Source organism: Salarias fasciatus (assembly GCF_902148845.1).
Source record: "Salarias fasciatus chromosome 7 unlocalized genomic scaffold, fSalaFa1.1 super_scaffold_4, whole genome shotgun sequence".
Lineage (NCBI taxonomy): Eukaryota > Metazoa > Chordata > Actinopteri > Blenniiformes > Blenniidae > Salarias > Salarias fasciatus.
The window spans coordinates 10491918-10508298 of NW_021941229.1; positions in this window are offsets into that span (position 1 = coordinate 10491918).

A 16381-nucleotide genomic window follows, 5' to 3' on the forward strand; every position below is an offset into this window, starting at 1 on the left:
TTTGAGCATCCATGAAGGTGTGCTTTTGCCTGTGCAGAAAATAAAAAAAAACAGTGAAATAAGACATTAAGGCTCACTGTCGAGTGTGCAAAATGTGTGTCAGCCTTCATAAATATTTCTATCAGTCCTGGTTTCAAGGGGACAGTGTGCACAAAGGTCAGGTGGTGATTTCCATGAGTATCAAAAAGGTGTTTCATTATTAATTTATTGCTTTCAAGCAATAAAATCTTCAGGAATTTACATCCCTGCATTTGGCTCTTTTAGGTTCATATTTTAGCTTCAACTGTACTGTTCAACTGCACTGTATCTGAAAATAGCTGTTGGATTCCTTTTTTTTTTCCCCCAAACATCAGAGCGAATAAATCTGTTGACACAGTAAGCCATTCCAACTCTAAATATCTCGGGGTGGTGGGTCTTAATAAGGAAGAGAAACAGATATTAGTGAATGCTAAATGTCATTTATTGGTTGTAAAAGAAACAATGACGAGGAGTGCACTGCTAAAACCAAGAAAATTCTGTAACCACAGTAGAGGTGCCTCTTTGTAGAAGCCCACGGGTCGGCTGCCAATCTCTGTACAATAGTCAAGGTAATGGAAACCACTGTACAGCATCAGGGGAGTGAGGTGTCAGCATGAGCCATGACACCAAAAATAGAAAAGATGACTTCAAAAGCTTCAACACTTAAGCTGTACCCAAATAGAGCTCAAAACCATAAATTATTTATATGCCTTGGTGTCAATACAGAACAAAAAAACTATTTCTCAAAGCGAATTTCCTAACCCTTTGTAACAGAATTATCAACATATTGTCAACATTCTCTACCAAATTTTACACCGAGCATCAGAAAGAGGAGAGATCGGAGAGTGGGTGATTTTAAATGTGGTGTGGTTGTTGCAGGGTGAGCTGTCTGAATAATTGCTGATCTACTGAGATTTTAAAGTGCAACTATCTACAGGATTTACAGGAGATAGTCCTGCAAAGAGAAAACAGAGAGCGAACAGCAGCTCTCAGGCTGAACATGTTTTGTTAATGCCAGAGGTCAGGGGAGGAAGCGCAGACTGGTCTGAGATCAGAGAAAAGTAAAAGTAAGTCAAATAGCAACCCATTGCAACCAAGGTGTGTAAACAACAAGTTTTAAACTCACATAAGCCTTTAGCAGCGGCACGAGAGCAGCGGAGGACCACAACAGAGACCTGGACTACGAAGCGGGCTTAACATACTCAGGATCTCTCTCCGTTATCCGTTAAAGTGAAGTGGTGTTTGCAGCATCTGACCAACCGTAGACATCCTCTGAACCATACGGTATAGACATATAATCATGATGGAGGAGCCGGAAATTATTCTTCAAAAGATGAAGAATTCAAGCATCATCCAGGCTAAAAGCAACACTGTTGCCAGGCAGAAACATTCTGTGTTAATGCATAACCTGCTGAGATTATGCAATATTAATACTAACCAATCCAATTCAGAAACAGACAACTCTCTGATCACCCAATTTCACTTCATTACGACAGACATCAGAAAAAACATTTCCTAATTTAATGAGTCTTAATTCTGGTGCAACATTCGAACAGTCAGGTCAGAATTTGGCATAAACAGCATGACAGCATGGATCCATCCTGCTTGGTACCAATGGCTCATGCTGCCGAAGGTGGTGGCGGAACAGTGTAGGAGACATTAACTTGGCACGTTTTGGACACAAAGTGAATGTTTAGTCTTTTGGGTATTGTTGCAGTCTATTTCCCCTACTTCATGAGACTCAAGAAACTCCAGGTGGCTGTCCAAACAATGCTAGTGAATTGTCTTTAAATACTTAATGTTGGGTGTGATTGATGATAAACACACACGAGCCACCTGGGTTATAGCTTGTGTTAAATTAGCATCACAAATCTCCTGTCTGTGTTGTGTATAAGTAGAGAAGAATGTTGATGTGTGAAAAGAGAATAATATTGTCATGAATCATGTCCTGATAGGTGGCCTTGAGTGTTGCACAATCTTTCATGAGGAACAGCGACGGCATCCTGTGCACAGGAGACTGCAGACAGACGTTTTGGAATATAGGCTCATTTTTTCTTTCTTTCTTTGTCTTTTGTTGAGACAAGACACTATGGAGTTTGCAATTGTTGTTGTCCATCTACTGGCGCATGTGCAGAACAACTATTTACTATGGCTGTAGACTGCATGCATACTAACAGTGTTTCGGAAAAGTTGCATTTTTCCCCATTTCCCCAAGGCGGAACTTTATTGACAAACTCCACCTTGAGAGTCATTTTCAAAAAGTTTCATTTTCACTGGTTCTGAGCATCGTTTACATCCGTTGTTGTGAAAAGCAGCCTGCATGGGGTTGCATACTGTCTTATTTATAAGTGAATTTTGTGATACTGAAATATGCTATGTATTTTTTATATCATTTAATCATCTCACAAAACATACAGAATTATAACATGTACCTACAACTATAGACTGTTACCCATCTTTGCCTAGTCTTAAGGGTATATAGCATTTGTTACCAGGTAAAGATTTCTAATGATCCCCTTTAAGGTGTGGTCTGGGAAATACTGAGTTAAAAAATAGTGTTGCTTTGCCCAGTTGCACAGCAACTGCCAGACCTTCAGAGTTAATAGGTCGATGTTGCTGCAGGTGTTTTTATTCCTTCTGATCATTCCAGCACTGATGAAACTGATGTTTTACTTCAAAGATTGTTCCCTCTGACAGCTGCCAATGCCGCTATATTTAAATGTTATGATGTAAAGAGCTTAAAAGAAAAAAGTTTGGAGTGTTTTATGCATACAAGAAAGACACATGAAATCACAGCTAACTGTTTGAAAACCTCTTTTTTTTTTTGTTTTTTTCTTTATATATTCCGGTGCCAATGAAATCTGATTTTATTAAAGGTAGAAGCTGCGGTGAAAGGATTTCACATTTTGCTGTCCTTGGTGCTGAATTCACTGAGTGTCTTTGATACAAAGCTACAAGATTAAATTGCTTTGCACTTAGTCGCAGTGCGAATTGCAAACATAGGAAGGAAACAACTGAAGAATGAGAGTTTGGGCCCACAGCGAGAAATGGGAGCATTAATTCTGTACCCAATATGCTGTGGGAAAACTTTCAGGTTTGGGTTCTTTCTATGAAAGATGGCACATTAATGAAAGTTCAGATTTGTTCATGAAGAATTCCCAGTAGCATGATGTAAAAACATTGCATGTTCTTCACCTTAACTTCTTGAAGAGCAAAAGATGTATTGTTGTGGATGCATTTAGTTTTTTTCTCTGTTTGCTCCTCCAAAAAATACCATGAAAAGCCAACAAATGGTGAAATTCTACAGAAGGTGCACTGAGCTGCTTCTCCAACCATGATGAGCAGGAATTAAAAACGACTGAATGCAGATAAACTTTTTGCAAATCTGCACTGGACTCGTTTCAGCAACTTTGACCTCTTTAAAATAAATAAATAAATAAAATAGATGTTTAATTCAAACAGCTGCTTGTTCTTGTTTGCCCTGCTGATTCAGTCAGGAGGAACATCCCCCGTATGACCTTGTCTCTTTTCACTAAGACTTTTATCAAACTGAACATGGCTGACCAAGCAAGCGCTTCAAGCTACTGCGCTCGGCTCACTCCAGCAGAAAAATGTGTCTTTTGGGAGGAGGAAAATAAAGTATTGTTAGCACTGATGTGAAAGAGTATTAATCACGCGACCAACTGAGGCATTAAAGATGTTTAGTAAGGGGTACATGAAGAACACTTGGGACAAAATTAAAAGAAATGATGACTTAATTTGAGAGAATAAAGCTGCAAATGCAGGAAGATTAAAACACAGTGTTCTCGTCTGAATGTGAAACTCATTATTTCCAGTGAATTTTAACCTTGACAACTCTGCTGGTTAATAGAAAGGTGGATCCAAAAAAGACAAGATAAATCTCCAGAGCAACATGTATTAAAAGATTTTAACAAGAGAGTACCTCTGATATATATATTTGGATACATCTACATACTTACAGTTTTGAAAACCTTAAGTTTTTGCGGATGCAGACAATAGAAAATGGGAAAAAAATCCCATCACCACCTCTGTTCCTCATCTCCTCTTCATGGAAGTCATTGCCTTTCTGGCAACGATGCGTAACACACCCATCATGAAGATGACTACTTGACGGCTTGATTAGTGGGCTTTTTCTATGCTTATCATACATATTTATTAATATGTCCTTGAAGTCAAGCCTTTTCTTTTGCCCACATTGTCTAATTTCACAGAAGTGCTGATTGCACAGATTTGTGTGGCATCTATCTATATGTTCATGCTAAAGCATCAGTACCGCGTGACACCCTTGGATAGATTGTACTTTTTTTTTTTCTGTGTTTGCCTTAAAGGAGAATTTCTACCTCCCTGACACAGGGACAATTAATTTGATTGAAGATTGACATCACCTTCATGAATTGTTAATGGCGCGCAGCGCACCTAGATTAACTGTCACGGTTTGGACTGGAGTTTAATTTGCACCTCCATCAAATGATAATGATACAAACTTTTGCCTTCAAAAACATGCAACAGTCCATTACATGTTTTATTAAATTTACCAAGTAAATGCGTTCATAATGGGAAAATGAAGAATGAATGGCTCAAAACCCCACCAAAAAAAAAAAAAAAAAAAAAAAAAACTTGCATGCAAATAACAAAACCCTGTGTGCAAGAGGTAAAGCAGATTTGTAACAGATGTTGAATAAAAATCTGGACGATGTGTGACTCAACTAATTTTCTGCAAAATAATAATCAGTTCACCGTGTTTCACTGAAGATCATGTTGTCCTCCTCACTCTCCTCACTTCCAAAAGAAAGAGAAATGGTTGAAATCTACTTTGGGAAGTGGATAAAGAGAACTGAGATGTACTGGAGCCTCGGCTGGTCAACAGTTCCTTCTATAAAATATGATGCACTGTCTGTGGGACCTGAAAGGTCAAGGACAATCAACAGGTCCATCAATGCTCTATTGCTGTCAGGATGAGTTTATGAAAACATTTCACTCCATTTTGCAAGAGAGGATATCATTAGCGTTGGCTTTAAGATGAGATTGTGTTGTTTCTCCTGAGTAATTGTGAAAGTAGATGTTTATTGTATGCTCTCTGCCACAATAGAAAAAAAAAAAAAAAACTTCAAACACCACTTTCCCGGTCTGGCCCACTGTATGTGAAATTGGTGGGTGTGTGTGCATTTCTGTGAATTACATGAAACAAGATGATGTAATACATTACGAGTTCATTTTAGTCTGTCCTCAGTCCATTGACCATGGATGGATGCTTCATGGATGTTCTTCTTTGCCAGAACAACATGCCAAGCCAGCACTTGAGCTAAAAGCTAAAGCTAACCACAAGGAACATAATCGCAGTTCTGGGAGTTGTACAAAAGGCAGCCTAGACACTACAGCGACTGTCACACAATGCACAAGGGCAATAGTAATCAAATTGAACAGACTGTACCTGTAAGTACATTTCATGGCTCGCAAGTCAAGGACAAATGAATTGCTTCCCCTTAGCTCCATGAACAACATTAAGGGGCTCTTCACAGTCAAATGCAAATGTCTGCTTCTAAGAGCTGTTTTAGGAAATGCTTGACAAAGTTCTTGTTTGCCTACACGTTCTCAGAATTAATCTCCATTCAAAGGGCCATTCAAGTAATGCAATGTGGTCCAGCCTGTGCAAGATTTCCAGTTAAATCCCCACCTGGGCATTAGAATGCTAATATTTGCCGCCGCTTTCTTCAATAAAAGACTAACAAAAAAAAAAAAAAACAGTGGAGAGTAAAAGGCTGCCCCTGCAACAAAAGCAGAACTGATATTACAGCAGTGGTACCAAAATTGCGCAGATATTTCATTTTCAGCATAAAATCAGGCTAGCTTGAGCCTCATTGACCTTGCACAGCTAAAACTCAAACACCCGTTCATTTGGATATAATACATACATTTCACACATTTATTTCCTCCCTCTGAGAATAATTTATTTAACTGAGATATACTGACCTTCACATTAGAGATTAGAGTCCATCTCGATTTGGCCTCTGCTAAAGTTCAACGAGAGCCAATGCTAATCCCATCACACTCTGCTAAGTCACTAAGAGTCATGTGCCTTGGCACAACAGTGTGTGTCTTTGTCCGACTCTATATGTATGTCTGTGCCGCGGAAAAGTCCAGTGGCAGTGATTTAAGTGGGATTTAAAAGCATCAAATCTTTACGTCTGAAAACCAACGCCTCGGGAATTTGCCACCTGTCAAAACATTGTGCGGGACTTAGGTCCTCCAGATGGCCATTTCTGCTCTCAAAGGACCTTTCAGAAAAAGAGGAGGAAATAAAAACTGAACAGGGCACGAGAACAAAGCCGGCCACAAGTATATCCCATGATTCCTTCATGTCAGACCTGCCCCGGCTGAAATCCGCGTGCTCTGCCCCCCGGTGATCATTCACTATTCCGTCATATACAGTGCAGAGAGCGAAGGGGGGCAAAAGCGCAGCTCATGCATCCCTGCCATCGAACAGCTTCCCAGGCACTACTACATAATCATCCGGTTCTTTTTCTGCCAAAAATACCTCATCTGCATTGACTTCATCACAGCTGATTCATCTTATCTTCGCTGAATTGATTTGCTTTGAACGGCCGGGGATGGTACCTCTGATATAATCAGGCTTACCTTTACTAAATAGGCAGGAAGACACGATGCCTGAAGTAAAACATTCGTCATATGATGAAAGTAATTCGGTGAATTGTTTTAATGACTGCCCACTGGAAGCAATTGTTCGAGGATCCTTGCATATTTCATAATCTAATATTTAGGTCACCTGCATTGAGACCATTTAAATGTGGATTTTTGGAGTTGCAGCCGGTTACATTAAATAATACATAATGTTTATTGTGTGGGAGGATACATTTTGCATTTAAATTTGAGTCACTGCAAGTAGGACGTTCAGTAAAATCCACAGGGTGTCATTTATAAAGACTTTTGGCAACTGTCTTTGCAGCCAAATATCACATGCAGACGAAAGACGATTTCTTTGTACCACCAGCCCAGGATGGTTAAAGGGTGTAGATAGGGCTTGTTTTCTATTGTTAGAAGCCATGTAGTTATTTCCAGCAACACTGATCTTCTTGTGAAGCCCCTCAAGAAAAGATATACCACTGAAACCGCTTTGGATGTCACTCCTTTTGTGTCGACTTTTATAGCTTTTCAGCCGGTGCATATTTTCAGCCCTTTTTAGATGTGCTGCTTTTGGAATAACTTTGAGATTAATCTATATCATCGGTGTCACAAGGATTCCATTGAAGCGGCGTTCGTCTCTTTAAGCCGTTCTCTCTAAAGCGATGTGTCAGGCCTTATTCCCTCACCCAGCAGGTTGTTGTTTTTCTTGATGGCTCACCAACAGGCACGTCACCAGCCCTGGTTTGACGCCGTCATTGATGTACCGCCCCCGAGCCGTTGCGTTCCTCTGTTCACAGTTCCTCACAGTGTTATGCGTCATGTAAAAAGGGCGTACACCTCTTGTCCGAGCCGGCTCCTCGGGGACCCAGAAGGTAAAGTGTGGAGGGGGGGGGCGACTGAGAGATGGAGGCGGCCCGTCTGGTGGCTGTCCCCGGGAGACGGATGGGCCATGGTCACCCCGCGACGTCCCCAGACATCCGCAGATGTTCCCGGACCTCATGCGGCCAGAGTGGCTTGACAGGCCCGAGAGACGCGGAGTCACAGCGTGATTAATCGCCACACACGCTGCAGCAAAGCAGCTTGGCGCCCGCTGGCCCCCTGCCGAATAACTGCCCCGCTGCACGGCAAAAACATCCCCACCGTGCAGCGTGGGGGGGGGGGGGGGAGAAAAAAAGAGTGAGTAATGGAGAGATATATTTCATTTGAATTCCTGTCACTGAGATCTCTTAACAGGCATAAAAATCAGGTCACCAAAAACAATCTCGAAATTCAAGAAGTATATTAACAAGAAGGGTGAAGGGGGGGGGGGGGATAATAATTTCAAAGCATTTCTTAAATGACTCCCTCCCTCTTCAACTAATAAACGCGACAGAAGAGTCTTGAAAAGCGATGAGCGCATGTTTCAGTGATTTGCACTCAGAAGTGGCAAACACATTCACGTCCTTTAAATAAGTAGGACGATGGATACTCGTGTGCAAAAGGATTATTTCCAGTAATACTGATTTGACTCAGGCCCTGTTTATGCAACAAAGAAGTGTTGCATTTACAAAATGTTTCAAAAGAAAATGCCTCGTTTCTGCATTTTCCTTTCAGGAAAGTGTCGGATTCACATCACAACATTTTGAAAAACATGCATTTACACGCTAACAGCTGAAACAATGAAAAGAGTATAGCTTCAGTGTTGGGGTGCTTGTGGATGCTGTTGTTTGTGTTTTCACTTGAAAATGGGGCTAAAATTACTTTAAAGGCGAGGTCCCGCCTGTGCTACTGGATTCTGATTCCAAATTTTGAGAACGAGGCAAAAACTATGACTGCAGGTAAGATCATTTTAACAACAGTCAAACACAAGAGGATTTTTTTGTTTGTTTGTTTTTTGTTGTTTTTCTTTTTTCTCTACGCTTTGGACTCAACAAGTTCCTTCCATGGTTTACTTTCCCTGTTGTTATGCCTCTCAAGTAAATGTATGGAGGAAAACTTAAAGCCACCAGAAAATAACTGTTGAATCTGAACGGTGTAGATTTTTGAAGAACTGTATTTTTTTCCAAGCTTAAGTGAGATGTTAAGGTTACAGTCAACAGTGAAAGCACTGCTATGTGAATTCTGTTCATATGAATGAAATAGCATGATACAGAATGAAATAGCACACATTTCAATTGTCTATACTAAATCATCCCTTAAAAAAATATTTAAAAATATATACATTTAGATAATGATATGGAGTGGTTGTTCATGAAATGCATTTTCGTCTGCATTAGTAAAGTGTATCAATGTTCAGAAAATTGGCACATTCCCGTTTCTCCTTTTTTTTCTCCTCTAGACTGTACTAAAAAGAGAGAGAGAGCTCAGGTAAGAACACCAACTACTCCAGAGAAAACGTTCCTGACTTCACTGATTATCTTCCAAACTGCACAGCTGCAAAGGTCACAAACTGTGACTTGTACATTTGATGATGGAAAGTGACAGTGTCACACAGACCTCTACTGTATGCATTTTTTTGTGCTCACTTGATGCTGCCAGCTATTCCACATCCCCTTCAAACACGTGTGGGTGGTTTAAGCTGTCATTCCATTTCAGGGGGCAGTTTGAGGTCACGGAAAAGTGAGCAGAACCGGATAGAAAGCTTGAGCAAAGTGTTGAGCGCTCGCGGACGGTCTGATGCCGCTCGCCTACTCTGCCGGACTTCAATTGCTACTCTGTCAGCTAATGAGTTTCTTCTGGTTTATTGGCTTTTTGCTTGTCAAAAACCCTGGCATTTGCAAGGGTCCACTTTAGAGGATAAAGACAAAATCTGAAGAGGTGACATGATGATGTGCTTATTTTCGAGAGTTCGTTTCGAATTACTCTCTGAAGGGCTTCAAAAGCTGAAAATATCATTGGTGTTTATCTAAGTACAGTACAAATGCATTATTTAAATGTGCATATCTTGTAACCCTACAGAAAAAAATCTATAAATTTAAATGGATAAATGTAGAGAAGAACATTCCTCTGATTCTAAAATCCCTGCAATTATCTCTAGAATTACGAGTTAGGCCAAAAGGTTGTTGTTTTTTTTTTTTAAATCATAAGTTCTCCCTGGTAACATGACAATTTGATAAAGCAAAATTAGTTTGAAACCAATATTAATTTGGATTAAACATATCTTTAGAACTGAATGCAATGATTGTCGAGACAGATTAAAATGTAAATTCTAAATTATACATTTTCACGTAGATCTTTTCAGGAACGGACCCTGTATATATATTTATTACCATACATTTCTAAGTTGCAGGTCAACTTTTACATTTTTTCAAAGAAAACATTGTTTGTTTCTTTGTTTTTTTTAAATCTCACCAATGCGTGTAATTTGCCACCTGCGTTTCCGGGCTTCACAGTGTTAATGCATTTCACTTTGCTTCAGAGAGAAAATCCCCAGCGGCAGCCCTGGTGTTATCCTTTTTTTCTGTCATTACTTACATAAGAGCAATTGTTTTCTGCCTTATTCTACATGTGGTGCTCTCCAGAGGACTGTATAATGTATGGCGAGGTGATAACACATCATCTGACAAAACAAACGAGCCACAAGGAACAGAACTGGATCTGTAATTGACAGTTCAGTGACGGCTCATTATCCTGTTATTGGGTTATGCAGTATAAGATGCTGAAGAGAGACGGGCTGCTGCGTTCAGGGTCTCCCTGCCCGTTTGTCCACTGACTGCAATTATAAACAATCACATGCAAATGTCTCTGAGCACCGCATTGTGTTTTTCAGTTCAACGCCACTCTTTCAATCTTCACAGGTCTTTGTGCGTACCTGGGTGACCAATTTAAATGGGTGAGGAAAAAGCTGCTTTTTTATGTTTTTGAGGATATTTTGAGGATATACTTGATATGTTTCCTTCACTGGATCAATCACAGAACACGCTGTAGTGTAAAAGCTGCATTTTATACCATGTGCAGGGAGCTTGAATCCTCAGAAATGTCTGGAGGGTTTTCAAAGAGTTGTGTTTTTCAGTGGCTCTGAGTACAGTTGTCATGTAAATAGACGCCCCAAAACATTTTTGATTTCCCTGTTGCCCTGTGAATAGGGCATTTGTGAGGGCAGCTTGATCTTTTTTCTTTTCTCTAACACCGAGCATCGACGTGCCAGTGGCCTGCCGTAAAAGGATCCTGTCGCTGCCATGTATCTGAAAAAGTCATCCATATGAAGGAAAAAAAAAAATCCAGCTTGCATTAGAAAATAAAATTGCCAGTCAACATTGTGCTTTGTCCTGTCAGGTCACTTTAGATATGTGCGTGATAAAAGGTCAGCCTGACCCAGATACCACTTTAGGATGAGTGAGTGGAAGAAGTGGAGTTCACAGAAATGGAAAAAGCAAATGTGTCAGAGTGGAAAAAAGAGCAAGAGACAAGGACGTAAACGGGGCCTGATGTCCGCATTTTGAACCATCCTGGAGCCATTCCAGACCCTGACCCCAACCAAAATCTTATTGGCTCTTTCCAGACTGAGATGTTGGATGGCCTGTAAATACCCTCTTCTTCTAATTTGGCCAATTTAAGAGGAGAATGTCTCTGACAGAAGTGCACGGAGCTTTGACATGGTGGCAGAATATCTGTTCCCACAAACATTTCAAATAAACCACTGGGGGAGATTACTATCATTTCACATGTCTCAAAGAGACAGATGCAATCTGCAGAAGAGATAATGCCTCTTAAAGGCAAAAAGAAAAAAAAAAGAAAAAAAAAGAAAGATTAACATTGTGGATGTGTGTGGGGGAAAAAACACTGATATTAGTTCACCACTATTATTTACTTTCAAAACACATTAGTAACCACTGTATACAGGAAACATTTTATAGGATCATGTGTTTTGTCAACAAAATGTGTCAAAAACTTTTATTAAGGATATCAAAAGTAGATAACTCAATGGCAGCCGGTGCAGTGAACTATGTGGTGTTCCTAAATTTCTGCTATTCTGAAACTACATTTAATCATTTTGAATTGGAATTTGTGTTTTTCTGCCTATTTGTTTTTCTTTCAATATCAGGGAGCATACAGTAGTTGTGAATAAACCCCACTTTTACTCCAGTTTTTTAGGTTCTGTACGTATAAAAACGAAGCTCTGCTCAGTTTTCTTGAGCCTCAGTTTAATTTTTCTGTCTGCAATTGATTTTTGTCACAATTACTGCTTGACTAATGCACTGAAATTGATCAATTCTTGAAAAAAAAAAATGCAAAGTTGTACTTTAGTTGACAGGCCGTACCGGTGATTTATATTTGCTGCTCTTCCCGTGTGACTGTGGCCATGGCTGTGGCTGCTATGATTACCAAGGCTGTGACACATTTAGCTTACAATGTGGATTCCACAGGGAGTCTGCGCTTCGCCGAGTTGAGAACACCATCATAAAAGATAACAAACACTGACAAAAACATTTCAACGAGAGGCCCAGGATAATGGACAATTTTTCTTACAGTGACAATTTCCACAGAGGGGGGAGGTCGGGATGGTTGAATACATCTACGGAACATTTTCTCTTCTCATTCAAAGGAATGTTGTTTGTTTCCCATTTCTATCTGGAAGAGAGCCCTTGTCATTTTGAAAGGTTCGACCGTGAAGTTTCTCCAAATTCCTTCAAACATCAAGTCAAATAGAATAAAAGATGTTTTTCAATAGCAGTTTGTAAGACGCAAAGTATGCCGCCTCGTTGAAAGACGGGTCAATTTCGCCCTATATGAATCCAACCCTTGGGATTTGCTCTTCACATGTTAGGCCCATCAAACACTTCATCCTCTTTCAGCGTCTCATCTTGTCGAAATAAAGTTACTTTCAAAGCAATTGCAATTTCACTTCATAAGGTAATTTAAACCTTGGTTCGCTTTTCTTTCTTCATTGAAGTTTGCATAGTTATCATGCCAAGCTCTGAAGAGCCCTTGAAGACCTTTTGGAAGAAAGGTTACGCATGCCTTGCAGCTTTGTAAGGGATTTAGAAAGATGTCTAAATGTTTTGAAACGTGTTAATCCTCTCTGAGGAGACTTATCTTCTCATGTTGAAAATTCGAAACAACTGACAATTTTCCAGGGCAATTGCCTTGACAAATTCAGCTCACAAGTCAACAATTTGTTTGATGCAGAAATAAGTATCTACGAACCTGAAGCTTGTATATGAAGATTGCAGACATTTGCCCTGCATGAGAAGCCTGCTTTGGGGAATAGTATCGTTAAGTATCCAATGTTCAGATGTATTCAAATATTAATGTAGGGAATAGAGGTTTTAGTTTCTCTGACCTGCCTGCTTGGAAAACACTCCAAATAGAAACAAAAGTGACTGAATAAGTTTCTTTGAGTCTTTTTGGTTTATTTTCATGCAAAAAAGAGTGAGTTTGGATCAATAAGTGTTTGTACTTTTATCTTCTACATAATCTTTTACAGTGATCAGTAATAACATCTTGCTATTACAGTTTATAGGGTTTTATAAATAAATTAAAAAAAAAACTTTTTGTGGATAAGCGCAAAAATGCAAATAATGAAATAAATCAAAATAGTATTTTATTGAATTTAAACTTTTCTCTCTAGTGTGATGGGTAGAGGAATTCTGAGGTCCTTCAGCATATCGTTTTTGTTTTTTTTCAGAATCATGAAAGGTATATGAAGGATAAAGAACTGAATAAAAGAGGAAATTCAATGCAAGAGTACAATGATAAAGACACAGTGTAATATTTGGTAAATTGTTTCAGTTCAAGGCAGCAGCAAATCGGTCTTTCAAACATTTGATGAAAAAGTGTAAGTTGTGTTTTGGACCTAAGCTGTTCACGGTTAAAGAACCGACACTGAGGACAAAATGTGCTGCAAGGTTAAAATAATATAAAAACAAAAGAATCACAGGGAAAAAAGTCTGAAGCAACATGGCAGAAATGAAACAGGAATACACAGAAAAACCATCAAGACAGTAGGCCAGACTGAGGGCAGAAATAGGAGGCAGGGCTTGACCAGACACTCTGGCAACAATCAAAGGTAATCAGGTTCAGGACAAGGAGCACAGGATGGAGCAAAAATACTCTAAATCCAGGCAGGGAGTAAATGATCATATCACAGGAAACATTAGCGAAATAAGGGAAACAACAACAACAACAACAACAACAACAACAACAACAACAACCAGGCAAAGCAGAGAAATAAAAACGAACTGATTCAATAATTGTCTTATTGACATTAAAAAAGGTAAAATTGTAAACAGGCTGACCTCTTTTTGGTGGGTCGGTTGAAGCTGTGAAGGGATAAGTCCTTAGTTGTCTCACTCTCAAAATCTTATCAAAATGAAACTTTCAGCAGTGGAACTGGGGGTGAAAAATTAGCAGCAGTCCAGGCGGAGGATGTGAAGGTGAAGGAGGCTTGCGATCTGAGTCCTGGGATGTCCACTCTGGTTTCAGTGTGTAATCAAGCCACATAACAATGCCTTTCTCCTGCACTGTTAATTGGCCCTCTGGCAATAAAATCTGATCTGAAGAGATATTTTACAGATTTTGTCTATTATTGATAATATATATATATATGTGTATATATATATATATATATATATATATATATATATATATATATATATATATATATATATATAAAATGCTCCAAATCCCCAGTTGATATTCTCATTTCCACACAGAATTTGTGTGCCTTGTGAAAAACCTGTGATTTGTAAAAAGCATAAGAGATGCATTCATATTTATAGCTTTTCAAGATGGAATGATTGACACCAAAAAGTGCGCAAAAAAGAACGAATGCATTGTGAAAGACTTTAAAAAATTAGACCACCTTGACCGATTTCACCAAGGACTCCAGACGGCAGCCTGAGATATATGACGGATAATTTAAAGGTTCTTCATGACCTGCAGGCATCTCGGTACAGCACTTATCCTCATTTTCCTTCTTTGGCGTGTCACTCACACACAGTGCAACATCTTTTCAGGGAGCTTGATCAATTTCACGGTCGTCTGCGGAGTTCTCCGAGAGGAAGTTAGTTTGGGGGGCTGATAGCATCGGGTGTCCCCCTCCTCGCCCACGCCGGGGCTGTCTAATCGGCCCTCCAGCTGCATCCAGCCAGATGAAGGGAGCCCTGTTGACTCCTAATCTGTGTCGCCCGTGATCCGTTCCCCACCTCGGCGGCGCGTGGAGCCACTGGGCTCAAGCCGAGAGAGTCGGGGAATATCCGTTTGTTTTCTTCTTGTCATCGTGGAGGTTAATGGAAGCAGAGGCATGAACCGCTTGAGGAAACAGAAGATAGAATGTTAGGTTTCACTTTGTGCCTGATCTCTTTTTTCCAGTGGTCTCCTCCACCTCTCTGCATCTTAGATTGTTTTTTTTTTTTTTTTGGTTCTCATTTCATTACTAGATTTGCATTTCTCATGTGTCACTCAGATTTATCTCTTCCTTCAGACGGAGGGGGAAAAAAAATTGCATGCAACCATTTATTTTGCGCTTAATACGAAAGTGAGGCTTGATTTAGCCTCTCCCTTTAATCATTGTGCATGTGCAACTTTGAAGTCAATGAATTCAGCCAGCTGTTCGTGTGGATGATGGGGGTGGTGACTGTTATTTCAGCAAATCATGGAATGATGAATATGTCATAATCAGTTCCACTTTGGTGCACTAATTAACAAAATATGTTTCCAATGTTTCACGGCTTCATAATGAGAGGCGCGCAAGGTTGAATTCAAGATTTTCCAGCATTTGCGCAGAGGATTAATCACTGAGTCATGAATTAGGCGTCAGCATGTAGCATGTAAAACATCAAAACATTTTTAGCTCGCTTCATTTATCCCACACTTTTCCCTCTGCTCTCAGTTAACTCATTGCTGTTGTGTTTCCATATTTATTTCCTCGTTATCTGCATTATTTTCAACACTGTATTCTGTTCTCCATCCAAGTTAACATCATCATTTCAATTACCTCCAGTACAATTTTGCACATTGAAGAACACTCAACACTGGTCATTGTATTATTCATTTGATAAGAAAGTGTTTCATTATCACAAGAAATCAAATTTAGCTATTAGATTTATATAAAAAGCTTTTTAAAAGCTTTTGTGCCTCTATTGGAAGTTTTGAAGTTTTGAAAATGGCAATTACTATGTTTTAGCTTGTGCATAACTATCACTAAAACATTATTGTTGGAATTATTAAGCTAATTAGCAATGCAGCTTTTTGGGCAGACACACAGTTTGAAACCTCCCTCAAAGTCCTTATGTTCTGTTTATTGGTTATTTACAACAAAAGAAAGAAAGAAAAACAGATGCAGGCTGCTGTAATACGCTGAGATTTTACTGTAAAATATTACTGCCAGTGACGTTCTAAATGAGGTCTTGACAATAATGAAAAAGAAAAGCAAGGAATGATTTTATATTTTCTAGTCAGAAGAATGCAAGGCCTCAGTTCAATCTATGCTGAAGTGCTGTCTGACTTTGAGGACCTCAGTCATTTTACCAGCATGCTGTGAGTTCAGCTGTGAAAGCATGACCAGCAGGTTACATTCAAGCGTCGATTCAGTAAGGACAAAAAAAAAAAAAAAAACAATGTTAAAAGAATCCTCTATTTCTAATGGGGAAGCAAGAATAAAAAATAAAAAAATCAAAAAGTCAATGCAGTTCTTTTTTAAGAAATAAATTAACTAATTTCAAGAAAAAATTAAATCACATCATAGTTGTGTGAAACAGATGACTATTTTTTTGTCAGT